The sequence below is a fragment of the Cnephaeus nilssonii genome (assembly GCF_951640355.1).
Source record: "Cnephaeus nilssonii genome assembly, chromosome: 5".
Classification (NCBI taxonomy): Eukaryota; Metazoa; Chordata; class Mammalia; order Chiroptera; family Vespertilionidae; genus Cnephaeus; species Cnephaeus nilssonii.
The window spans coordinates 74,736,166-74,762,483 of record NC_137076.1 but is presented as its reverse complement, the minus strand read 5'-3'; the positions used below and the strand labels follow the sequence as shown (position 1 = coordinate 74,762,483).

The 26,318-nt window shown below is 45.1% G+C and overlaps 1 protein-coding gene and 1 pseudogene across 3 annotated transcripts in view; one reads left to right on the top strand and one right to left on the bottom strand.

Moving 5' to 3' along the window:
* Positions 1-13,887: 13,887 nt before the first annotated feature.
* LOC307099075 (phosphatidylinositol 5-phosphate 4-kinase type-2 beta-like) lies at positions 13,888-16,217 on the bottom strand (annotated as a pseudogene). The gene is made up of 3 exons: positions 16,210-16,217; positions 15,909-16,113; positions 13,888-14,918 (listed from the first exon to the last, which is right to left on the bottom strand). The product of its transcript is annotated as a phosphatidylinositol 5-phosphate 4-kinase type-2 beta-like (transcript).
* Positions 16,218-22,962: 6,745 nt separating this feature from the next.
* Positions 22,963-26,318, top strand: part of AFF4 (ALF transcription elongation factor 4) — an 86,568-nt gene continuing 83,212 nt past the window's right edge. The window contains exon 1 of one of the 2 annotated variants that reach the window (XM_079771068.1): positions 22,963-23,351. The gene's annotated coding sequence lies outside the window, so the exon portion shown is untranslated. The remainder of the gene's footprint in view (positions 23,352-26,318) is intronic. The other variant, XM_079771069.1, reaches the window with a different exon arrangement.

Sequence of the window (26,318 nt, the reverse complement as noted above, 5' to 3'; positions counted from 1 at the left end):
TGCCCCTGATTCTATTATATTCACCAGATTATTCTGTTCATCAGATTTTTTATTCACTTGATTTTTAGATTCACTTGTTGATAGATCTGTATTTGTTGTTCATAATTTTTATCTTTACCTTTTTCTTCTTCTTCCTCTTCTTAAAGAATACCTTTCAGCATTTCATATAATACTGGTTTGGTGGTGAAGAACTCCTTTAGCTTTTTCTTATCTGTGAAGCTCTTTATCTGACCTTCAATTCTGAATGATAGCTTTGCTGGGTAGAGTAACCTTGGTTGTAGGTTCTTGCTATTCATCACTTTGAATATTTCTTGCCACTCCCTTCTGGCCTGCATAGTTTCTGTTGAGAAATCAGCTGACAATTGTATGGGTGCTCCCTTGTAGGTAACTAACTGTTTTTCTCTTGCTGCTTTTTAAAAAATATATATATTTTATTGATTTTTTACAGAGAGGAGGGAGAAGGATAGAGAGTTAGAAACATTGATGAGAGAGAAACATCCATCAGTTGCCTCCTGCACACCTCCTACTGGGAATGTGTCCGCAACCAAGGTACATGCCCTTGACCGGAATTAAACCCAGGACCCTTCAGTCCGCAGGCCAACGCTCTATCCACTGAGCCAAACCGGTTAGGGCTCTTGCTGCGTTTAAGATTCTCTCTTTGTCTTTTGCCCTTGGCATTTTAATTATGATGTGTCTTAGTGTGGTCCTCTTTGGATTCCTTTTGTTTGGGGTTCTCTGTACTTCCTGGACTTGTAAGTCTATTTCTTTCACCAGGTGGGGGAAGTTTTCTGTCATTATTTCTTCAAATAGGTTTTCAGTATATTGCTCTCTCTCTCTTCTTCTGGCACCCCCATAATTCAGATGTTGGTATGCTTGAAGTTGTCCCAGAGGCTCCTTACACTATCCTCATATATTTGGATTCTTTTTTCTTTTTGCTTTTCCAGTTGGGTATTTTTTGCTTCTTTGTATTTCAAATCTTTGACTTGATTCTTGGGATCCTCTAGTCTGCTATTGGATCTCTGTATATTATTCTTTATTTCAGTCAGTGTATGCTTAATTTCTAATAGGTCCTTTTCCATATCCTCAAGGGTCTCACCAAATTTATTGGCGGTTTCTAGAAAATTCTTGAAAAACCTTATAACTGTGGTTTTGAACTCTATATCCAGTAGTTTGCTTTCCTCCATTTCTTTAATTTGTGACCTGTTTCTTTGTCTCTGCATTTTGGCTGCTTCCCTGAGTTGATAGAGTGGCTTTGTGAGCTAGGTGTCCTATAGGGCCCAGTGGCTCAGCCTCCCCAGTTACCTGAGGTGGACTCTGTTGGTGCACACCTTTGTGGGCTGTGTGCACAATCTTGTTATAGTTGAGCCTTGATTGTTGTTGGTATCACTGGGAGGAATTGACCTCCAGGCCAATTGGCTGTGAGAATCAGCTGTGTCTACGATGGGAGAACTTCTGTGCTGGAGACACCCTTATGGGGCAAGACTTGCTTCAGTGGGGCTTTGGTGCTCACTGAGTCTGCCCCCTGAGTGTGTCCCTTATGGATCTGAGGAGTTGTAATCTGGATGGTCCCACTCTGACCACTGGGTATACTGGCTCTTGGATCTCTAAGGAGGTGCTAATTTAGCCTCTGCCTGAGGCCACCAGGAGGAGTTATGGAGAGATCTACAGATTCCTCTTCTTTGTTTGGGGTTTAGAGGTGCCCAGATGAGGCCCAGCTGTGAAGCAATGCAAGCTGCTGTGGGGCCTTGGGCCTTCTTTTGGAAGTTCTGGGGCTCTCTGACCCAGCTGCAGTTTGTTAGGTAATTTTATATTGCAAAGGGCCAGGCCATTTATTTGCAAAAGCCTCTGTGCACAGCTTGGGTGGGGCAGGGTCTCAGGGAATCCACAGGGCAGAGCAACAGCAATGGCTAATCCTCAGCCCTGCCCTAAGAGGCCCCCGGGTCTCAGTGTCCCCCGGTAATCACTGCAAGCACCTCTGAGAGAAAGCTGCCCTTGAGTTCCGGCCGATGCCAGACAGTCCAGTTTCTCCCTGTATGAGGCTGGGTCCCCAGAGTCTCTCCCGGATCTGGAGTTCAGAGCAGTTGGGAGCTTGTGTCTCCCTGGCAATTGAGAAAGACAACCGCGTACTCAGTTGCCGGCTCTTTCCGTGCTCACGTCTCCATACCTCTGCACCTCCTTTGAGTCTCAGTGTGCTTTTCTCTTTCCTTCTAATTGTAGAATTTCCACTCAGCCAGCCTTCCTGTGGTTCTGGATGATGTCCATTTTGTCTTTTAGTTGTAGTTTTGAAGTGGTTGTGTGAGGCAGCAATTTCAGGTGTTTACCTATGCCGCCATCTTGGTTTCTCCTTGTTCCAATTTCTTCACATCTTATCAACACTTGTAATTATGTCATTTTTATTTTAGCCATCCTAGTGGGTATGAAGCAGTATTTCATTGTTTTTTTAAAATATATTTTTATTGATTTCCGAGAGGAAGGGGCAGGGAGAAAGAGATAGAAACATCAATGATGAGAGAGAATTATTGATCAGCTACCTCCTGCATGCCTCCTACTGGGGATTGAGCCTGAAACCCGGGCATGTGCCCTGACCAGGAATTGAACCCTGACCTCCTGGTTCATAGGTCAACACTCAACCACTGAGACATGCCGGCCGGGCTCTCATTGTAGTTTTGATTTTTGATTTTCATTTCTCTGATGGCTAATGATGTTGAGCATCTTCTCATGTAGTTATTGGCTGGCCATTTGTATATCTTCTTTAGAGAAATGTCTATTCAGATCCTCTGCTCTTTTTTTTTTTAAACTTGGGTATTTGTCTTTCATCTTTTCAGTGTCTTGATGGTCTTCAGCACAAAACCTTTTAATTTTGATGAAGTCCACACTATTTTTGTTGTTGTTGCTTATATCTTTGGTGTCATAATTAATAAAGCATTGCCTAATCTAGATCTTACCTATATTTTAAGAGTTTTATAGATTTCGCTCTTACAATTAGGTCTTTGATTCATTTTGAGTTAATTTTGTATGTGGTGTGAAGTAGCATTCCAACTTCATTCTTTTGCATATGGTATTCAGTTGTCCCAGCACCATTGTTTCAAAAGAATAATATTTTCCCATTGAATTGTCTTGGAATCCTTGTTAACAGACAACCGACCATAAATATAAGGATTTATTTCTGGACTCTCAATTTTATTCCATTAATATATATGTCTTTGACTCTTGAGTGGATAGATGTTACTATTACCATTCAGTTATTTATCAAGGAATTAGTGTTGAGTTAGAAATGATTGAAGAATTAGCCTCTAAACATAGTCTGTAAGAATATTTTCAAAGAATTTGAGAAAACCCTAAGTACAACCTGAATTTGAGTCAGATAAGATGTGTTACATTTGATGGTGGTACAAATATGTATAGAGCAGAAAAAGCTTAGTTGGAGAGACTTACAGAGCTTTTGAGAATGTAAGGTGTTTAAAGCCTGTGGCAGCTCTGGCTGATTTGGCTCAGTGAATAGAGCGTCGGCCTGCAGACTGAAGGGTCCCAGGTTTGATTCCTGGTCAGGGCAAGTGCCCAGGTTGCGGGCTCGATCCCCAGTAGGGGGTGTGCAGGAGGCAGTCAATCAATGATTTTCTCTCATAATTGATGTTTCTATCTCTCTCCCTCTCCCTTCCTCTCTGAAATCAATAAAAATATATATAAAAGTCTGTAGCAAGTATTTGAATTCATTATGTTTTATGGAACCAACAGTGTCAACAGTGAACTTCATTTGCTCTTCTGGATTTAACCATCATGGGTTTAAGGAATTTTTAAAAAATGTTTTTATTGACTTTGGAGGGTGGGGAGAGAAACAGCGATTAGAGAGAAATATCAACATTCACTGGCTGCCTCCTGCAAGCCCCTGCTGGTGATTGAGCCCAAAACCCAGTCATGTGCCCCGACTGGGAATAGAGCTAGCGACCTCTTGGTGCAGGGGTTGATGCTCAACAACTGAGCCACACTGGCAGGGCCAGGAATTTTTATTTTTTTTTAAGAAATGAGTCTGGATCATTTCTTGACTTGCTTATCAGAAATAGTATTGTTGTGATTGAACTTAAGGCTAAGTTCATAGTATTGTTGTGATTGAACTTAAGGCTAAGCTGGAAAATTTTAAAATTGTGGTAAAATGCATATAACATAAAATTTAACATCTTAACTTTTTTAAGTGTACACTTTATTGGTATCAAGTATATTCACATTGTTGTGCAACCATCACCACCATCACCACTATTCATTTCCAAATCTTGTTTCATCTTGCAAAACTGGAACATTAGCTCTGGCCAGTGTGGCTCAGTTGGTTGGACATCGTCCCATGCACCAGACGGTTGATGATTTGATTCCTGGTCAGGGTACATGCCCAGTTTTCAGGCTCCATTCCTGATAGAGGCGTGCAGGAGGCAGTCGATCGATGTCTTGCTCTCACATGGATGTTTCTCTTTCTCTAAAAATCAATTTAAAAATATTTAAAACAAACCAACACTATACCCAATTCAACAATAATTGCTCCCCTCCCTCAGCCCCTAGAAACCATCATTGTACTTTCTGTCTCTAAGAAATTTGACTACTCTTGGTACCTCATATAAGTGGAATCATACAGTACAGTATTTTTGTGATTGGCATTATGTCCCCAAGCTTCATCCATAATATAGCACATATCAAAATTTTCTTCCTTTTATCTATGTATATAAAAGGCTAAGTGACCATCTGACCGGCTGACCAGTAGGACATGCATTGACCACCAAGGGGTGGCAGATGCTCAATGCAGGAGCTGCCAAGCTGCAGTGACTTGGCAGCAGCAGTTCTCGGGTGATGCACCCCGAACCAGAGAGAAGGGAGCCCAATTCCAGGGTGTGTCACCCGAGGACTGCCCTCTCGCAATCCGGGACCCCTCAGGGGATGTTTGGAGAGCCAGTTTCGGCCCAATCCCCACAGGCCAGGCCTAGGGACCCCACCTGCCTGAGGAATCCCGCTCACTCCACAGATGCCCTTCGAGCTGCGGTGCCGCACCTGGAGCAGCAGGCCCATGAGGGACCATGGGAGCTTGGCTCCAGGGTGTGTCTGACCTGTCTCATCCAGTCCCGCCCAGCGGCCACCTTCTAATTAATTTCCTTTCAAAGTGCACGAATCCGTGCACCGGGGCACTAGTGGTTATATAATAGTCTGTTTATGAATATGGTACATTTTGCTTATTCATTCATCCATTGATGGACACTTGGGTTGCTTCCACCTTTTTGCTATAATGAATAATGTTGAAAGGCGGACTTTTTATGAGTGACAACTTCCCTCAACCACTGTTGAACACTAAATGGTTTGGAAATTAACTTTTACTGAGCACTCAATAATGCTTCTTAATGTGTTCAACCTAAAATTACAAGGCAAACTGTTTATATGTGAAACTTTTACTGTGGTAAAGTCATTTTAGCAACAATAACTTTTTTTAATCACAACGTTAAGTTGCTTTAAATACTTTCTGTGCTGTTAAAAGTTACAACAAGAAGCAAAACATCAATTAGGACACAAACTTGCAGTGTATATCTTTTCTGAGCCCAAACTACAGTGCCTACAGTGTTTTTTGGACTTTACTTCAAATGTAAAGAAAAATTTTCATATTTCAAAATCCATTTAACTGTACAACTGAGGACCTCTCATTCCATCTTCAATTGGAGATGACTAATCTTCAATGTAATATGTTCTAAGACATGCATCAAGAGAATAATTTAATAAAATTGTATAAATTTTTTTTTTTTTTAGATAGGATGTTCTGGCCTTTTTTAAAAAAAAATATTTTATTAATTTTTTACAGAGAGGAAGGGAGAGGGAGAGAGAGTTAGAAACATCGATGAGAGAGAAACATCGATCAGCTGCCTCCTGCACGCCCCCTACTGGGAATGTGCCCGCAACCAAGGTACATGCCCCCTTGACCAGAATCGAACCTGGGACCTTTCAGTCCGAAGGCCGATGCTCTATCCACTGAGCCAAACTGGTTAGGGCTGTTCTGGCCTTTTCTTTTTTCATTTTTTAAAAAAAGATATTTTATTGATTTTTCACAGAGAGGAAGGGAGAGGGATAGAGAGCTAGAAACATCGATGAGAGAGAGACATTGACCAGCTGCCTCCTGCACACCCCCCACTGGGGGATGTGTGTTCTGGCCTTTTAATTGCAAATTAAAACATGGAAATTATTACACACATAGAAGTAAATATAATGCTACAAAAATACACTCTCTTACTTTCCTACATTTCATACTATAAACATGATTCAAAAATGCACAGAAAGGCATATCTCTCTCACTTCCTGGCACATCACTCTATGGAGGGCCACGTCTGGAGTCTCGCTGGCTTTTCCTGTTCAAGACTTGTCCATGTCGCTGATGATCTGAGGATTCGGAAGGTCTCCCTCACAAACATTGAGTGAATATCTGCAGTGCTTTCTCTCTTCCGAAAGAGCCAAGCACTTTCTTGACATTCCTAAGAGTTATTAAACAAGGATTATTTTCCTTTTAGCTACATGTGTGTTATTTTTGGAAAGCGTCCACAGGACTTACAGAGGTGACAGACAGATGGAAAACATCGCTTTGAATTGTGTAGCATCTCTTGTCTCCATCATGTTTAGGGTGGTTTTCCTCCTGCCTCAATCCTCTGTTCTCTCAGGTGGTTTATTACTCACCTTGACCTTAATTATTCTCAACAAAAAGGCAGGTGAAGGAGAACAGTTTGAGGAAACGCAGTTTAAAAAGTAGTAGTGAAAATGTAGTGAGTATTTTAGTGTTGCAGGCACTATTCTAGATACTTTTCTTTTTAAAATTTATTTTTAATTTTTTTATATTCTACATTAATTTTTATTAAATCTTTATTGTTCAGATTATTACAGTTGTTTCTCTTTTTCCCCCCATAGTTCCCCTTCACCCGGTTCCCACCCCACCCTCTGCCTTTACCACCCCCCCACTGTCCTCATCCATAGGTGTATGATTTTTGTCCAGTCTCTTCCCGCACCCCCCACACCGTTTCCCCCCAAGGATTGTCAGTCCACTCCCTTTCTAGGCCCCCGATTCTATTATATTCACCAGATTATTCTGTTCATCAGATTTTTTATTCACTTGATTTTTAGATTCACTTGTTGATAGATCTCTATTTGTTGTTCATAATTTTTATCTTTACCTTTTTCTTCTTCTTCCTCTTCTTAAAGAATACCTTTCGCCCTAACTGGTTTGGCTCAGTGGATAGAGCGAGCGTCGGCCTGCGGACTGAAAGGTCCCAGGTTCGATTCCAGTCAAGGGCATGTACCTTGGTTGCGGGCACATCCCCAGTGGGAGGTGTGCAGGAGGCAGCTGATCAATGTTTCTCTCTCATCGATGTTTCCAACTCTCTATCCCTCTCCCTTCCTCTCTGTAGAAAATCAATAAAATAATTTTTTTAAAAAAAGAATACCTTTCAGCATTTCATATAATACTGGTTTGGTGGTGATGAACTCCTTTAGCTTTTTCTTATCTGTGAAGCTCTTTATCTGACCTTCAATTTTGAATGATAGCTTTGCTGGGTAGAGTAATCTTGGTTGTAGGTTCTTGCTATTCATCACTTTGAATATTTCTTGCCACTCCCTTCTGGCCTGCATAGTTTCTGTTGAGAAATCAGCTGACAATTCTATGGGCGCTCCCTTGTAGGTAACTAACTGTTTTTCTCTTGCTGCTTTTAATATTCTCTCTTTGTCTTTTGCTCTTGGCCTTTTTAATTATGATGTGTCTTGGTGTGGTCCTCTTTGGATTTCTTTTGTTTGGGGTTCTGTGCACTTCCTGGACTTGTAAGTCTATTTTTTTCACCAGGTGGGGGAAGTTTTCAGTCATTATTTCTTCAAATAGGTTTTCAGTATCTTGCTCTCTCTCTTCTTCTGGCACCCCCATAATTCAGATGTTGGTATGCTTGAAGTTGTCCCAGAGGCTCCTTACACTATCTTCATATTTTTGGATTCTTTTTTCTTTTTGCTTTTCTTGTTGGGTGTTTTTTGCTTCTTTGTATTTCAAATCTTTGACTTGATTCTTGGGATCCTCTAGTCTGCTGTTGAATCTCTGTATATTATTTTTTATTCCAGTCAGTGTATGCTTAATTTCTAATATGTCCTTTTTCATATCCTCGAGGGTCTCACTAAATTTATCAGCCTTTTCTAGAAAATTCTTGAAAAACCTTATAACCGTGGTTTTGAACTCTATATCCAGTAGTTTGCTTTCCTCCATTTCTTTCATTTGTGACCTGTTTCTTTGTCTCCGCATTTTGGCTGCGTCCCTGAGTTGATAGAGTGGCTTTGTGAGCTAGGTGTCCTATAGGGCCCAGTGGCTCAGCCTCCCCAGTTACCTGAGGTGGACACTCTTGGTGCACCCTTTTGTGGGCTGTGTGCATAGTCTTGTTGTAGTTTATAAATTTCTTTAAAGCAATAATTTTGTTTTACACAAAGCTTTTTTGGGTTTTATTTTCCTTGGGTTGGAAATTCATCTTAACATGCATGCATTTTAAGACAGCAGCAGGGTCTTGAACTGTTCCCAGCAGACAATAGAGAAGCACAGGAGGCTGAAAAATCCTATTTAAAAAATGGAAATTGTGGTGGGTAATGGAGAAGTCACACATATGGTGTGGTGATAGTTATCCTGCTCCCCCCCAAATTGAACCTATACTTAATTCACATTTTTTTATTACAATGATCTAACCTGATGCCTGGGTGTGCCAAGCAGCACCCGGCCTTCCCCTAAAGGTTCCTACTTCCTCACTAAATGGCTCTGAGCAAGGGGAAGGGGCTCCTGTGGAAGATTCCTGTTCAGCCTCTGAAGGGTCTTGGGACAAGCCTCTAGGGAAAGCTGAGTCTCACTCTGAACATGTGGCACCTCTCAGAGGAAGGTTAGGGCCATGTCACTGCCCTCTGCAGATGGCTGGGACATTTGGGGGCAGTTCTTTAAATGTGTTTTCCCTTTGATTCCTGTGCTCAGAGTGGACTTCCCCTGCACACATGTCTACCAGAAAGGGGTGAGGACCCTAGACTTGGAGCCACAGTTCTAAGGCCAGAGCTCTAAGGTTTTAAACACTTCCAGCCCCTAACACTTGAGAAGCTCAAATGCTGGGGAGTGCTGAGGCTTTCTCTCTCTCCCAAATTGAGCTGGTAAAAACTTAATTGTGGGGTGGGATTGACGACTGAGAAAAGTCCTGGGTCTTTGGCCCGCCTCCCTCGGGCAGCCCTGGCAGACTGTGAAGAAGGGAAAGCCACTAAGGAGGACTCTGCAGTCCCAATCCCTGAGTGCTACCAGGGGACCTGCTCAAGGCCTAAAACACAGACAGGGGAGGAAGAGCTGCCCGTGGTGGGAGTTTAGAGAATGCCACTGAGAATAACCACAGGGACAACTTGTGGCACCTGCCACAGACCAGGAACCCTTGAGCAAGGTAAGGAAGGATGGAGCACTGCTTCGGTCTGTGCTCCTGGAACTGCTGGCACAGGGAGGCGCCCAGACTAGAAGGATAAGACTCAGTGGTTCATGAACAGGAACAAGGACCGGAGGCCTTCATCTAGTGGTATCAGCGGGGTTTTCAGGCAGCCCCTCTGCCTTGGCTGGAAAACCTGGGCGACTATAGTCTCTTAGCTGTAGAGTTAGAAAAGGGATGGAATGGAAGAAGCTGTGACTGGTTGGTTGGTAGATGGAGATGAAACCTGCCCTTATCCAACTCTAGACCTCACCCAGTCAGCCACATCCTATTCTTATACCATAGTTCTTGATTATTATGTTTTAAAATATATTCATTGATTTCATAAAGGAAGGGAAAGAGAGAGAGAGAAACATCAATGATGAGACAGAATCAATGACTGGTTGTCTCCTGCATGCCTCACACTGGGAATTGAGCCCACAACCCAGGCATGTGCCCTGACCGGAAATCGAACCGTGATCTCCTGGTTCATAGATTGAGCCACACTGGCCGGGCCCTTTGTTCTTGAGACATCCAAAGTTATTCTAGAATGACATAAGGCTGTTGGGTTTCATGGCTCCAAAGACTAAGGTTGAGGGTAGTTACTTCCCCTCAGATGCCTTCTACAGCTCAGAAAGGGAATGTGGTATTCCGGGGGTGGGGGTGGGGGTGGGGTGGGGGAAGAGAGACAAAAGCTCGAGATCAGTTCACTTTCTCTGCATTCAGACTGTAAACCAAATATATCTTCATCATTATAAAAAGAAAACTTGTGTAAAGCAAGATAAATAGCTTTCAAACATTTGAATGACAAAAGTATTAAGAGGGCCAAAGTCAAGGTTTTGAAAATAGCACAGAAAATAACCTTTTAAGCCCTAGCTAGTTTTGCTCAGTGGATAGAGCACAGTGGACTGAAAGGTCCCAGGTTCCATTCCAGCCAAGGGCACGGTTTCAGGCTTAGCCCCCGGTAGGGGGTGTACAGGAGGCAGCCAATCAGTGATTCTCTCTCATCACTGATGTTTCTATCTCTCTCTTCCCCTTCCTCTCTGAAATCAATTAAAAAAAAATTTTTTTTTTAAAAAAGGAAATGAACTTTTTAAAAACAGATTTTTAGAGAGAGGAGGAAAGAAGGAGACAGCTGCCTCCTCTATGTCCCCCAATGGGGATTGAGCCCGCAACTCAGACATGTACCCCATCTAGGAATCCAGCACAGGATGATGCCAACCCAATTGAACCACACCAGCCAGGGGAAGAATGACCTTCTTTTGTTTAATGTGTGTTAACCCTCACCCAAGGATATTTTTCCATTGATTTTTTTTAGAGAGAGTGGAAGGGAAAGGGAGAGACAGAGAGAAACATCGATTTGAGACACGAATTGATTGCCTCCCGCCCATGATCCAACGGGGGGAGGTGGGTAAAGGTGGGAGGGCGGATTCAGCCTGCAACAGAGGTACCTGCTCTTGACGGGAATCAAACTCGGGACCTTTCAGTCCGTGGGCCTACACTCTATCCACTGAGCCAAACCGGCTAGGGCAGGCTAGAATTACCTTAAAAAAAAAATCTGCCGAAACCGGTTTGGCTCAGTGGATAGAGCGTTGGCCTGCGGACTGAACGGTACCAGGTTCGATTCCGGTCAAGGGCATGTACCTTGGTTGCGGGCACATCCCCAGTAGGGGGTGTGCAGGAGGCAGCTGATTGATGTTTCTCTCTCATCTGTGTTTCTAACTCTCTATCCCTCTCCCTTCCTCTCTATAAAAAAATCAATAAAAAATATATTTAAAAAAAATAAAAATCTAAGCCCTAGGTGGTTTGGCTTAATGGATAGAGCATCGGCCTGTGGACTGAAGGGTCCTGGGTTGGATTCTGGTCAAGGGCACATGTCTGGGTTGCCGGCTCAATCCCTCCTGGCAGCTGATCGGTGATTCTCTCTCATCATTGATATTTCTACCTCTCTCTCTCCCTTTCCCTTCCTCTCTGAAATCAATAAAAATATATTTCAAAAAATCTAAAATTCACCAAACCACAGCTCAAATGTTCTGATCTAATCAACAACACTGTCAGAAACACAAAAGAGCATTTGAAACAGGATACTATCTCTTAAACTGTAATCAACACACACACACACACACACACACACACACACACACACACTGCACAAAAATACAAAAACTCGATGTTAAAGAAGTTAGATGCCTGGTAGCTCATCTTTAACTGATGTTACATGTTTCAGACACACGATGGCAACATGATCAGCAGACCAAATAAATGCAGGGAGCCAGTGGCTGTGGAGGCTGCTTGAGGACACAGCCTGCCAAGCTTGGGAGATGCTGGGTCTGACTCTGAGCAGATTCAAGTTTTCTTGATGAGAAGGCAGGGAAATCAAGTCCAAACATTATTCCGATATAATCCCTTCCTAAGTTAATCTTTTTTTCTCCATGAGCCACTTGGTTTCAAATTCTTCAGCTGTGGTCTTTCTGCTGATGTTCAGAGCTACCTATGGCGCCTTCCTGGGACCAGGGCAGTTGTTTGACCCATCTGCCTCTTTTTTTTTTTTTAATGTATTTTATTGATTTTTTTTTTTTACAGAGAGGAAGGGAGAGGGATAGAGAGTTAGAAACATCAATAGGAGAGAAACATCGATCAGCTGCCTCCTGCACACCTCCCACTGGGGATGTGCCCGCAACCAAGGTACAAGCCCTTAACCGGAATCCAACCTGGGACCTTTCAGTCCTCAGGCCAACACTCTATCCACTGAGCTAAACCAGTTAGGGCCCCATCTGCCTCTTCCAGAAGGGTCCCAGCATCCCAAGAGGAGTCCAAGAATGCGGTCTCCATTCCTTCATGACCTAAATGCTGCGAATAAGGCACAGAGACTGTGCTGGTTCCTGCTTCAGAAGCGGAGCTTGGCCAGGTTTGGAGGGAGCCATAGAAAACTAATCCATTCATCCAAAAACACTTCCACAAACTTTTGTTTTTGTATTTTGTACATGGTCTATCATGTCCCATCCCAAATCCCCAGTTCCTGGTGAGGTGTCTGTTTTCTCTCCCAGCCAGACTAGACTGCTCTGATGTCATCACAGAATGACTCACAGCTCAATTCTGAGGCCTGGATAGCAAGGCTTAGAAGGTGGGTGGAGATCCGGAAGGAAGCTACAGGATTACTGCTGAGGAAGCCTGTGGGTGTCAGATCTGCTAAAAGTCTAGAAGTGGGCTCAAGGAAAAACAGCCCCGAGGCTGGGGCCAGGTCCAATCCCACATCAAGCCTCCAAATTGGATTTCCTGGGTCACATCCTCAAGTGATCCAGAATCAACTTCAGGCTTGGGTACCACACTCCAAGTGGGAGGTATCACTCCCAACTGGTCTTAACGTCTAGGTGACAAACCACAGGCACAGGGAGTCAGATTACCTACATGGTAGTCCTGGGGTTCAAAGAAGGATCTCTGCAAGGAGTACCCCAGGTGCCGGGAGATCTGCTCCCAACTAAAAGCTCACCTTCAGGTGGGTGCTTGGGAGAAGGTCAGAAGAAAGTAAATGGATGGAGTACTCATCCACGCTGGGGTTTCTGCAAAGGGGGAAAACCATTTAACACAAGGTCCTTTCTAGTTCATCTTGACCAAGTGGGAGGCAGGCTTTATAGAGAAGGCATCAGAACTCCTGTAGCCGAGAGAGCCCAGGGGTATGAGTGATGGTCACGGGGTTCTCTGAGAACCAGCTGTCCGAGAGCCCAGCAGCAATCCCCACCCCTCACCTTTTCATGAGGGTGAACTCACTCCCCTCTGAGATAGTTGATTCTGATCCAAAATGACTGATGTTGATCTGCAGTGTTCCTTCAGGAGGAGAGCATTCAGATGGAGGAATCACTTGGATCCGAGGAAGAAAGGTGAAAGAAGTTGTGCACAATACTTCATAAAATTGAAAAGTTAATCTAGGAGGGATGAGATGTCTGACCTCCTCTCCTCTGGCACCAGAGCACTTGGCTCTGAGAGGACCCTTGGCTGGGTCTATGGGGGTGCCCCTGTCAGTGAAGGAAACTCAGGGCAGGGATGGGGAAGGTGAATAGGGTGATGACACATCATTATAAATAGCAAACCTGGAGCAACGGAATTTCAGAAAAACCCAAATAAACCCACAGTCACCTCTAGCTCCAAGGTATTTGAAAAGATTGCAAGGTAGCAAAAGGAAACCACTTTAAACCTGGGTCAAATGGGGAAAAATAAATCAAAGATAGCAGGAGGTGAGGCTACACCCTGTGAGCAGGTACACACACACAGCATATCCTCCCCTCCCTAGAATCTCTTTCAGTGTCACCGGCTGCAGTCTCACTGCTGAAGTCCTCCCTGACCCCTCACTCTGCTCCCTTCCCTTCCATCTAGCCGAAACACACCCCTCCCTCTTCCTGTCCCTGTCCCCAGATCTCATTCTCTAGCTCTACCTTAGGATGCTGGACATGAACTTGTTGAAGTGTTTGGAGTACTGCTCAGGATTCACAGTCTAGATCTCAGACCCTGCCCCATTTTTCAGTGTTTTGGCAGCATGTGCAGCTTTCTTCTTAGCATCATAGAGTGTGAATAAATCAATGACAGCCACGAAATAGACCTCCTTCTTGGGGGCACTTTCATGGCTTCTCATGGCATAAACTTCAACAGAGGGATCAAATTTTCCAGGACCAAAGAACCCAGGGAAGCTGAGGAGGCTGCCAGGCTGTCTGGAGGTGTGCCATCGGAACAGATCAGGTTGCTACTCATCCATTATTCTCACACTCCTCATCCTCTACCCACTCCTCCACCTCCATCTTTTCCTGCTCTGCCTGGTCCACATTGTGGATGCCCAGCAGCAAATTACAGTCCATGATCTTTAGCTGAGCCAGAAAGTCTATGTCCCATTTTAGTTTTTCTAGGAAGTTCTTTTTACTCTCCTCTCCTACCTGCATTTCTGCCCTTCACTGAGGAAATCATTGTCTTTACATGTTGGCAAGTTCTTAGCCTTCTCCTTGTCACTCGCTGCTCTGGCAACAGTAGAACCCTTGAGGTCATACTTGCAGTGTATAGTGAGCTGATGGCTGAACATGTTTCTAGTGACCACCATGTAGGTTTCCACACCATCTATGGTCAGGCAGTACATGCTCAAGAACTATGGCAAAAGGGTGTTGCTGTGACACCCCGCTATGAACTGGTGGTACTTAAGATGTGCATCTCAGGCACATCTTCACTCACCACAGTCTTAATGACAAAGTGCCGATCATAGGTGGTGAGGAAACGTGTGCCACCTTGGCCCTGGCTGTCACTATTGAGAGGGGCGCATCACTGTATTCTGGTAATCCTGATCATCAATCCCAAATCTCTCCTGAAGATTTCAAAACAACATGGGACAGTACTCCTTGAACTTCAAGATGCTGGGAAGGTTCTCCTTCTTGAAGAGATGATTGTCCACCTGGATCTTGCTGTATGCTTTGAAGTCATCTTGTGGCCGGTGGAAATAGAGTTCTTGCACACAGTCGTGAGAAAAGCGTTTCAGGGATCGACACTTAGGAAGATGAGATGTAGTGGTAAGATTTATTGGAGTAAAAACAAAGGACTGCCCCCAGGTGCCCACTGTCTCATCCACGACCAGGTGGCTTAGCTTTGTCTCACTGCAGAAGAGGTCCTGGGCCTGGTGCCCGCCAGGAGGGTCAGGATCCAGCACTGTAATGCTATCACCCTGGGCTCTGCAAGTTCAACACAGGCTCTGCTTCTGGCTGTGTTCCAGCTGGCACTGCACCGCCACACGGAGGCCCATGCTTGGAGCCATGCTTGGAGCTGGGCAGCTGCCACAGAGAGAGAGGGCAAGGAAAGGAACAGGCAAACACACATGTGCTACCCAGATGACAGGCCTTGGTTAGCTTTGATTATATTAACTCAGGCTTGGGAGAGAGCAGGCTTTCTTTCAAACTAACCAATCTCTTTCCTAATCCTTCCTGGGCTTATACTGGGCCCTCCCACTGACCAATCCCTTTTCTGGATCTTCTGGGGTTTGGTGTCCCTTATCCAACCTCATCCTTTTCCCAGGCTAGATTCCACCCCTTTATGTTGCCATTTTGGCTCCTACTGTGCATGCCTCAAAGTCTTGCCTCTTCATTGGGTTTCTACTGTAGGCGCTTACCTCTCCCTGTGCCATCTTGGTTTCTACTGCGCATCCTTCTAGCGAAGGAATTTCCCCTGCTGTTTTATCCCTCCATCTGGCTAATGGCTGGTTGTCCCCCTGGGAATATTGAAAAGTCGATTCTACCTGCCCATTTCGGGGATTAAGTCCCCTCAACAGAGGATGTGGCTCTTCCCTGGGGAGATTGTGAATGCTATGGCTTCCTAGTGAATCAGGCGTAATGTCCAATTCAGCTCCCTAGTTTATTAGGCTTAATCTGATTCCATTTGCTCCCTTCCTTTATTAATAACTAACTAGCTACCTACACTAACAATTCAGCATTAGCATGACAGGGACAAGGACATTGCTCAACTCATTGATTGTGTAGATCACCCTCCACATCGGGATATTGAGGAACTGCTCACTGGCCCAGAATAGCTTTGTTTCTGGCACACAAGCTTCTCCTTGGTCTTGGTCTTGCTGGAGCTTAGCAGCATCACTGCCACCACTGTGGCACTGGTGCAATTGGACGATGGGCTCCCGGTGGTGGCAGTAGTGGCTAAAGGAGGGGTGACCGAGACCACACACAAGCCCAGGACTTTCCCTGACCAATCCCCACCCCCTCTGCCTCACTGTGCCATGGTTGCGCCCATCCTCTTTGCAGTGAATAATATTAATATCACATGCCAGTGGAATGATAGCGGTGTTTCCCAGAACTTATCTGTGTGAAAAGATGTTTTCAAAAGTGAAATATATAACATTTCATTACAGGTCAGCATTAACAGAGGAATATTTCAAATCACTTTTTTAAAAAAATATATATATATTTTATTGATTTTTTACAGAGAGGAAAGGAGAGGGATAGAGAATTAGAAACATCGATGAGAGAGAAACATCGATTCAGCTGCCTCTTGCACACTCCCCACCGGGGGTGTGCCCGCAACCAAGGTACATGCCCTTGACCAGAATCGAACCTGGGACCCTTCAGTCCGCAGGCTGACGCTCTATCCACTGAGCCAAACCGGTTAGGGCTGAAATAACTTTTTAAAAATATATATTTTAAAAATGATTTTATTGTCCAGCTGGTGTGGCTTAATGGTTGAGCATCAACCCATGAACCAGGAGGTCACCAGTTCAATTCCCGGTCGGGGAACATGCCCAGGTTGTGGGCTGGATCCCCAGTAGGGGGCATGCAAGAGGCAGCCAATTGATGTTTCTCATTGATGTTTCTGTCTCCCTCTTCCCTTCCTCTCTCTCTCGAATAAAAACATATTTTAAAAATGTTTTTACTGATTTATTTATTTATTTTAGAGAGAGAGGAAGGGAAAGGAGAGAGAAACATTGATGTGAGAGAGAAAGATTGATCAGTTTGCCTCTGGTATGCACCTATCTGGGGATGGATCCCACAACTTTGGGCATGTGCCCTGACTGGGAATCCAGCTGGCAAACTTTCAATTCATAGGACCACGCTCAATCAACTGAGCCACACCATCCAGGGCTGAAATCACTTTTGATGATGGGAAACACTAATTTTGAATCCCAGTTAAGTGAAGTGTCCCCATTCCCCATCAAGAACACAAATTTATTATTCTCATTAGTGGACTTGAATTATAAAACTTACTCAATTACAGTATTTTGGATTTCATAAAAAATTATGCAAAAAGGGTAAAATTTAATACTATGTACCTACAAAAAAATCTTTGATTTTGCCACTTGTCCTACAAAACCTAAAATATTTACTATCTGGTCTTTACAGCAAAAGTTTGCCAAACTCAGAGAGAAAAAGAGAAAAGAGCTGAAGACCAAGTCTAAGGACAGAAGTCAAGAAAAGATCAAGGACCCCCTGCAATTGAGACTGAAAAGCAGCAGCCAGGGAGGTAGGAGGGAAACTCCAGGAGTGTGGCATCTCCAAAACAAAGAGAAGAAAGTGTTTCAAACAAGAGACAATGGTCAACTGTGTTAAATGCCACTCAGGTAAAAATAAAGATTCAGCTTTTGGATATGGTTGTATGGGACTTGTTGGTGATCTCCGTGAGTGGTCTCAGCAGCATGGTGGTAGGGGGCAAGACAGAGAGGAAAAGGTCAAAAGGTGAGAAGATTCAAATAACACATCTAAAGTGTTTAGTATTGTCCTAACCGGTTTGGCTCAGTGGATAGAGTATTGGCCTTCGGACTCAAGGGTCCCAGGTTCAATTCCCATCAAGGGCATGTACCTTGGTTGTGGGCACATCCCCAGTGGGAGGTGTGCAGGAGGCAGCTGATTGATGTTTCTCTCTCATTGATGTTTCTGACTCTCTCTCCCTCTCCGTAAAAAATCAATAAAGTATATTTTAATAAATAGTTTAGTATTGTGCTTAGCACACAGTTGTGTACAGTAATTATCACTGAAGCTGACACTGTTGTTGCCCATTTATATCCCCTCACATTTCAGGAATATCAATCAGCCTGACTTCTAATTGTGCAGATGTTCCTGATTTTATTTGCCTGAGAAACTTCTCCGGCTGCTGGAGTCTGCTCTGCTCATGGGCAACAGGCTGGAGCTGCTGAGGAATTAATATCCCCAGGAGCAGGCCTCTCACCATAGTAGTTGCATAAATACACCAGTCCCTTGCTTTTCACCGTCCTAGGGTAACTCTAAAGCAGGGGTGGGGAACCTTCTTTTCTGCCAAGGGCCATTGGACACTTACACATCATTCGAGGGCCCTACAAAATTATCAGCTTAAAACTTAGCCTGCTTTGCCCTGACTGGTTTGGCTCAGTGGATAGAGCGTCGGCCTGTGGACTCAAGGGTCCCAGGTTTGATTCCGGTCAAGGGCATGTACCTCGGTTGCGGGCACATCCCCAGTGGGGGGTGTGCAGGAGGCAGCTGATTGATGTTTCTCTCTCATCGATGTTTCTAACTCTCTATCCCTCTCCCTTCCTCTCTGTAAAAATTCAATAAAATATATATTAAAAAAAAACACAACTTAGCCTGCTATGTTTGGTCAAACATTTCATTAACTCACCCCTAATGCCTTGGCATGGCAAGACCAAATGGTTTCATTGGCCTTATACTGCCCTCGGGCCGGATGTTCCCCACCCCTGCTCTAAAGTATGTATTCTGCAGAGTTCCCCAGTAGGATTAAGAATGGAAAAACCTGCACTGGCTGGCGTGGCTCAGTAGGTTGAAGTGCTGTCCCATACATCAGAAGGTGCCAGTCAGGGCACATACCCAGGTTGGGGGTGCAATCTCTGGTGGGGCATGTGTGGAAGTCAACAGATCGATGTTTCTCTCTCTCTCCCTCCCTCCCTTCTCCCTCTGATAAGATCAATAAAAAAAAAAGAAAAACCTGGAACTTAAGCAAGTTGAAATAACCACCCTCCAGAAATTTGATTCATAATTATGACACCCCAAGTAACAGTAAAGATTTGGATTGATCATGGCCCCAAGTGTTAATGGTCCCCAGCTCTGGCTGAAGAATGACTATAAGATGAGACACTGAGGACTGAAACCATCTACATCCACACAGATTACAATTATGGGAGCTAAGAACATATTAATACTTTTCCTCCCACCTTCTAAATTATTTTGGCTGGGCTAATAATCAAATTAACAGAGACAGATTAACAGGAGAAAATCAAAGTTTAATACATGTGCATGGAGAATTCACATAGGCATCATAATTCCATGAAAATTCCAAAATTAGTGAGGCAACATTGATTATATAAGACAAATTTGGACAAAGGAGAAAGGGGAGAATGTGGTAGTAGTTCTCAGGAATGGGGATGGTTGCTTTATAAGTAGTTGAGGAAGAACGGAACACACATGGCAGGAAAATCCTTGCTAGGCTACTCAGACACAATGGGTCCTGGGGGTAGCTTGCTAACAAGAGGCCTGGAAGCCTTTGTTTACCACACTTAATTCAAATTTAGGCTAAGGCTGCCTCCTAAGATCTCCTTCCTGAAACAGGTTTCTCTGTCTGAATCTTTTGGGAAAAGGGGGAGGGTCAATGATTCTTTCTAAGTCTCTGTTTTTTTTAATAAACAGCTTAAAACTAATATCCCAGTGGCTCATTTGTTAGAGTGTCGGCCCTTGGACTGAAGGGTCACGGATTCGATTCTGGTCCAGGGCACATATGCCCATTGTAGGCTCAATACCCAGCCCTGGTTGGAGTGCGTGTAGGAGGCAACCAATCGCAAGCAGTCGATGTATCTCTCTCACATCGATATTTCTCTCTGTCTCTCCTCCTCCTTTCTATGCTCTCTAAAAATCAATGGAAAAAATGTCTTCAGGTGAATATATACTAGTATATATTCCCAAAGCAAAGCTTCAGGGTGGCAGAATTTCGGTTCCTTCAATCAACATTAATATAATTTTATTAATTTGTTGTCATATTCAACATAACTACTATTCCAGGAACATTTTGACCAGGAAGAGAAAAATTACAAATAGCTTTATTGTTCATTTCAGGAACTTCTCAAAATCCCATTTAAGTGAACATTGAACTCAACTTTTCAATAGACGACTTTAAATGACTGCTTATGCTGTGTGGTAAGCAGAATAATGGTACCCCAAAGATGCCCATGTACTAATCCTTGGAACTTCTGAATATGCTGTTATATGGCAAAGGAGAATTAAAGTGGCAGAATAGAATTAAGGTTGCTAATTTATTTGACCTTAAAATAGGGAGATTATTCTGGATTATCTAAAATGGCACACAGTGATTACTAGGGTCCTCAAAATTAGAAGAGGGAGGCAGAATAGACGGCCATAGTAATGTGATTTAGGAGGGACTCGACCAGCTGTTTCTGACTTTGAAGATGGAAGACAGTGGCACAGCCTAGGCACGTGGGCAGTCTCTAGAAGATGGAAAAGGCGAGGAGAGGGATTTCTCCCTAGTGCCTCCAGAAAGGAGTAGCCTTGCCAACACCTTGATCTTTACCCAGGAAGACTTGCTCAGACTTCTGACTTACAGAATTGTAAGATGATAAGTTTGTGTTGTTTTAAACCCCTAAATTGTGACAATTTGGTACAGCAGCAATAGGCAGCTAATATTCTCTCCAATGTCACAGGCACCAAGTTTGTGTGCCCAATGCTCCAAAAGAAAGGCCAATATTCAATAGATCAGAGTTTAGAGCAAGGAAAGGTTTATTGATCTAGAAGGCCTAGCTTGAGAAGATGGGGGAATTAATTCTCAAATCTACCTTACGACAGCTCAAAATCCAGGCTATATATATCTTGGGGAGAAGGGAGGAGGAGTGAGGAAGAAGTGGGTGAGGCCTATAGACAGCCAGGGAGCTGAATAGGGTTAGGGATGGGAGCAGCAATTATTTTTTCACTAGAAGCCCAGTGCACAAAATTTGTGCACTCTGGGGGTTCCCTCAGCCCAGCCTGTGCCCTCTCACAGTCCGGGAGCCCTTGAGGGTGTCTGACTGCCAGCTTAGGCCCACTCCCCCGGCAGTCGGATATCCTTAGCACTGCCACAGAGGCGGGAAAGGCTCTCGCCACCGCCGCTGTGCTCGCCAGCCGTGAGCCTGGCTTCTGGCTGAGCAGCACTCCCCCTGTGGGAATGCACTGACCACCAGGGGGCAGCTCCTGCATTAAGCATCTGCCCTCTGGTGGTCAGTGCGCATCATAGTGACCCGTCATTCTGCTGTTCAGTTGATTTGCATATTAGCCTTTTATTATATAGGACTAGAGGCCCAATGCATGAAATTTGTGCAAGGGGCTCGGTCCTCGCAGCCGTGGTGGCTTGCCTTGGCTCTTACAGCTGCGGCTTCGTCTGGAAGGATGTTCAGAAGGTCATTTGGCTGTCTGGTCTAATTAGCATATTACGCTTTTATTATTATAGCCTAGGAGTCCAGTGCACGAATTCGTGTACCTTGAAAGGAACTGTGGGCCGTGAGGCTGCGGTGGGCACAGGGGTGGGTCTCAGCCCATCCTCCGTGCCCCTGCCCAGCTCCTCCTGCTGTGGCCCCTGGTCCTGTCTGCCAGCAGCCCCACCAGCCTCACTTGCACCTGCTGATGGGCACCAGCATCAGGTGCAAGCGGTGGCTCCGGCGCTGGCAGCAGATGCGAGTGCCCAGCAGGACGCGGCACGTGGGAGCAAAGAATTTTCAGTAACCAACAGAGGCTCACCCTGATGACAGCGACCGGCGTCCTGCCTTGGTCTGGAGCCCCACTTACCTTCTCCACCATTCTGCTGCGGCTGAGGCCAGCCATATTCCGAGCTCTGCCGCCTGCTGCTGACATCCTCCATGTTCTGCACACGCTACCTGGTGATCAGTGCATGTCAGAGCAATCAGTTGTTCCCCGTTTGGTCTATTTGCATATTAGCCTTTTATTATATAGGATTCTATTTTGAGTTTGCATTAATACATTTCTTTATACACAGATATATAGATGAAATCTATGTAGATATAAAGAGTGAAGCTTAAAAGAAATAATAAGTAGTCAGTTAAGTAATTCAGAAAGGAAAAATATGTATAGATGCTGGCGAATTACCAGCTTTTAGGGCTAATAGAAACATTTTCATATGCACAGTCTTTACAATAATTTATTACAAAACTCTTGACTTTTATTAAAAACAATCTTTAAAATGTTTCAAAATTAGTAGAAAGTTAAACACACACACACCAGCTTCAAGGGGGCTCCTTCATGGAAAGAAAACAGGTGAGAGGCAGATCACCAAGTGTTTTCCAAATTATGAGCCAGAGGTAGTATCTCTGGACAATTACTGTACTGGCTTCTATGAGACCCTTTGAAAACCCCGTCTAGTCCATAACTATTATTTGACTCCCAATTAAATTATAGTTTGCCCTGACTGGCAGGACGTTGAGGTGAAGGAAAAGTGTTTAAAATTATATTCTGAATAGGTTTAGTGGCAGAAAATGTTTAGATGACGGGGGTGAGGGGGCTGTCTCAGCTTCCTGGAGAAGTTCAAGCGAGGTGGTGAGCACCCTCCGCGTACAGTCCCCGCAGACCGCCTTTTCCCCGGGACCTGTTGAGGGCCCTGGACTCGGGCTTCAAGTTAGCACGGGAAGCCGGTCTGGGGGCTTTGGGGGCGCAGATGGCCTGAGCCCTTCACCTGAACCCCAGAACCGGTAGATCCGGCCGGGCCCGGCGCCGCCCTCCGCACCTCGCTAGCGGCTACGCGCAGGAGGGTGCGTGTCCGGGTGCTGGTCGGGTCCTGCCCGCCCCGCCCTCCGAACGCGGCCGCCGGGCCCGGGCTCGGGCCTCCGCCACCGGGGCAGGCGCTGGGCCCGCCCGGGTTCGTCGGGCCCGACAGCTGCGCACGCCACCGCCCTCGGCACCGGCACCGGCACCGCAGCGCCCACGGCCAGCCGCCCCCCGCTTCCCCGGCGGGGCGGGGCGCGTCGCCGTCACGTGACGCCTCGCTCGCCGGGCCCTGGTCACATGGGTGGCACGGCCGCTGCGTCAGTCAGTCCTGGCTGCGGGAGTCGAGCCTCCGTCGTCTCCGCCGCCGCCAGCTGACGGGGCGGAGATCCGGGCGCCCGGTCCTCGTCAGCCCGCCCCCGCCGCCGCTGTCGGCCGTCCCAGGCTGGGCCCGACCGCCATGGGCCGGGTCGGGACCTCCGCCTCTTCCGTGTGAGGTGCGTCGCCTCCGCCGGCGCTTTTCGAGACCTTGCGAGCCCTCGGCGCCCCGAGCCCCTCGTCCTTGGCAGCCTGTCGCCGCCCCCCGGCTGGGCTCGAATGCGCGTCGGGTGAAGGTGCAGGCCGGGTCCCGCCGCCGCCGCCGGGAGATGGTTCGGGCCTAGCGGAGCCGGGACTGGAGGTGAGAAGCCGAGGGGCTGCCTGAGGGCCGGGCCGCGCCGCGGGGGAGGGGCGGGCGCGGGGCGGGTGACGGGGGCTCGGGGTCGGGCGGGGGGGGCGGGGGGCTCGGGGACACCCTCCGGGCCCGGGCTGCTCCATCCGCCTTCGTCTCTCACCTTCGCGTTCCACTCCCTTCCCCCCACGTCAATAAATACACTAACCTAATCCTAACAAAAATTCCCAGAAATCCACCCTTTCGCCGTTTCCTCTGGCCCCTTTCGTTCCTGAGTCTGTCGCTTCCCTCAGAAACCCCGCCGACTGTGTGGTGACTTTTTTAAAATATCCAATTTCAAGCCATTTCTGGTCAAAGAGAACAGAGGCCTAGGTTCTGGCTATCATAACCCAACTAGTTCTCGCTTCCCTTCTCGCGATCCTGCTCACCGTCACCCTCCTCCTCTGCAAAAAAAAAAAAAAGGGGGGGGGGCGGCGGAAAAGATTCCGCCTTCGAGCCGCGGAGGGGGTTAACAAAAAACGGGAATGTGGGGGCGTAGTGCTTGAGCCCCCCCCCCCCCTAACTTCTGAGTGTGCCTGTTAGCGGGCTACCCGGTAGCCTGTGTTTGGATGTGGATGGCGAGGCCTTTTCCTCCAGCTGCCTGTGCCCGGGGTTAATCTCGTAATTGACGTCAGTGCTTTGTTCCTTCCACTTTGCTGTTCCTTCCACTCCGCGAGGGATGGATGGATCGTGGGGTAGAGGAGTTTGGGGAGTCTCCTTACCGCCGTTTCTTTCACCAGCGATGTTATTTGTTATCTAGTGGGAAGGACAGGTCTGAAATGATGGTGTACGGAGTTCCGACTAAGACGAGTCCCGGATTTAGGGTTCTCGCACTTAGTTGCAATTCAGAATTGTGGGGTTCCTTTCCTGTGGGGGCCACGGGATTTTAAAACTTGGGCCAGCCCCTTTCTCTGTGACCGGAATTTTTCTTGATGGGATCTGAAGCTCTTAGGTGCTCGTGTGAATAGGGTATTTGTAAACGTCACGTTTGAAATGTGTGGTGGTGTGTGTTTTTTTAAGGACTTCGATGCTAAAAGCGCAAAGCTTTGTTTCCAGATTCATTCTACAAAGCTTTGTGAAGTGCTGCTTTTACTTAACTGCCCTTTAACTTATGAACATTGAAATATTTATGAGAAATTTCTTCATTTGGCATGTGGTAAAGATCCTTTGTGGCCTCTGAATCTGCCTAGGATCATCTTTGGTCATATGTGCATAAAGAAGTATTGGCAAGTGGCCACTTGGTTTTTAACAAAGCTGGCTTCTTAAATTTCTCAGGTTAATTTTTCTTATTCAACATTGCGTTTTTCACTTTCCAAACACAAAAAATTCTCAATAGTTTGTTTTTCGTTATTATTTAGGGTTAACTTACTGGAAGCAATCAATGTATTTTTATTTTTTTAATACCAGCAGTTTTATTCAGTCTGTGGTGGCTTGCAGGCTGATGACTGGTGTTTGTTAGCTCTACAGGAACAGTAGGCAAATTTTACTTTAAATAAAATTTTGTGTCAAATGGGGACAAGATAGGATGTCTGTGAATGACCCAGCTTTTACTGTTTGGTTAAAAAAAAAAAAAGGAGCTTAGCTGTGTTAATTGGAAAGTGTCTACAATTCTGTGGTATAAAGGTGATTACAGTGCTTTTGGTGAAGCTATGTACTTAAGAATGCTTAAAGATAAAAATATTTTCATTCAGATTCACTTTCTACTTGTCAGATGACATACATTCTCTTTTCTGTGCTCTTTGAGTTATTGTATCTCCTTTTGTAACAGCTGATACTTTCTGCTTTGCATTGCAATTTTCTTATAGGTCTGTTGTAGTGTCTTTAGAGCAAGAACTTTATTTATACCTCTCTCTATCCTCCCCAATATTTTATACAATTAGTAGATTGAATTTGAATGTGATAGCCAACCTATGATTTCACAAAAAGGTAATCTAAAGAAAGCTATATGAGCAAGTGATCAGTATTTGTAGAGGAAAATGTGACTGTCAGCTTCAGAAGATGAAGCCTTCTAAAAATAATGTATCTTACCTTTTTTGAAGAGTTAAGGTAAATGTAATGGTTGAATGTGTACCTGAGAGGAACAAAGAAAACAGGTATTTCTCCTTTTGTGGCCATCTACTGGTTTAGAATAGAGTCCAAAATATATGAGTCTTCTTTGTAGTATTTTTCAGAAAATCAAAGAGGCATTTTTTAAGTAATGAAGGCACACCTGTGCAGTGACCCAGAAGTACAGTGTGAATTATAAAAATTGACTTAAATTTTATTATTTTAGCTCTATTCTACAGATATCTTACCACAAAATCTTTTCTATATAATATAAAGGTTTCCCAGTTTTTGAACCCCCAATTATTATGTTTTACTCATTTCTTGTTTTATTTCTTTTTTTTTTAAAGAGATAGATATCACATCACATTTCTTAAAATATATCTATATAGTCTTTTATTTTACGTTTTAAAATATATTTTTATTGATTTCAGAGAGGAAGGGAGAGGGAGAGAGAGATAGAAACATCAATGATGAGAGAGAATCATTGATCGGCTGCCTCCTGCACACCCCCACACTGGGGATCGAGCCTGAAACTCGGGTATGTGCCCTTGGCCGGAATAGAACCCGGGACTCTTCAGTCCTCAGGCCAATGCTCTATCCACTGAGCCAAACCAGCCAGGGCTATTTCTTCTTATAAGTTGGAATAATTACATTTGATTTCTGGGAAGGTGTATACCAGTCTCAGTTATTGTGAAATAAGGTGTAGTCAGTGACTTAAAACTGCTTAAAGCTAATCTGACCTGTTACCTTGCTGCTTTTTACTTTAGTTTAAGAAAAGCATCCCTACTTCTAGTATCTCCCTACACCCACTTATATTGGTTATTTGAAGTGATACTCCAGTACATGGAAGAGGGCAGTAATAAGCATTCCAATTACTGAGTTTTTTGGCTG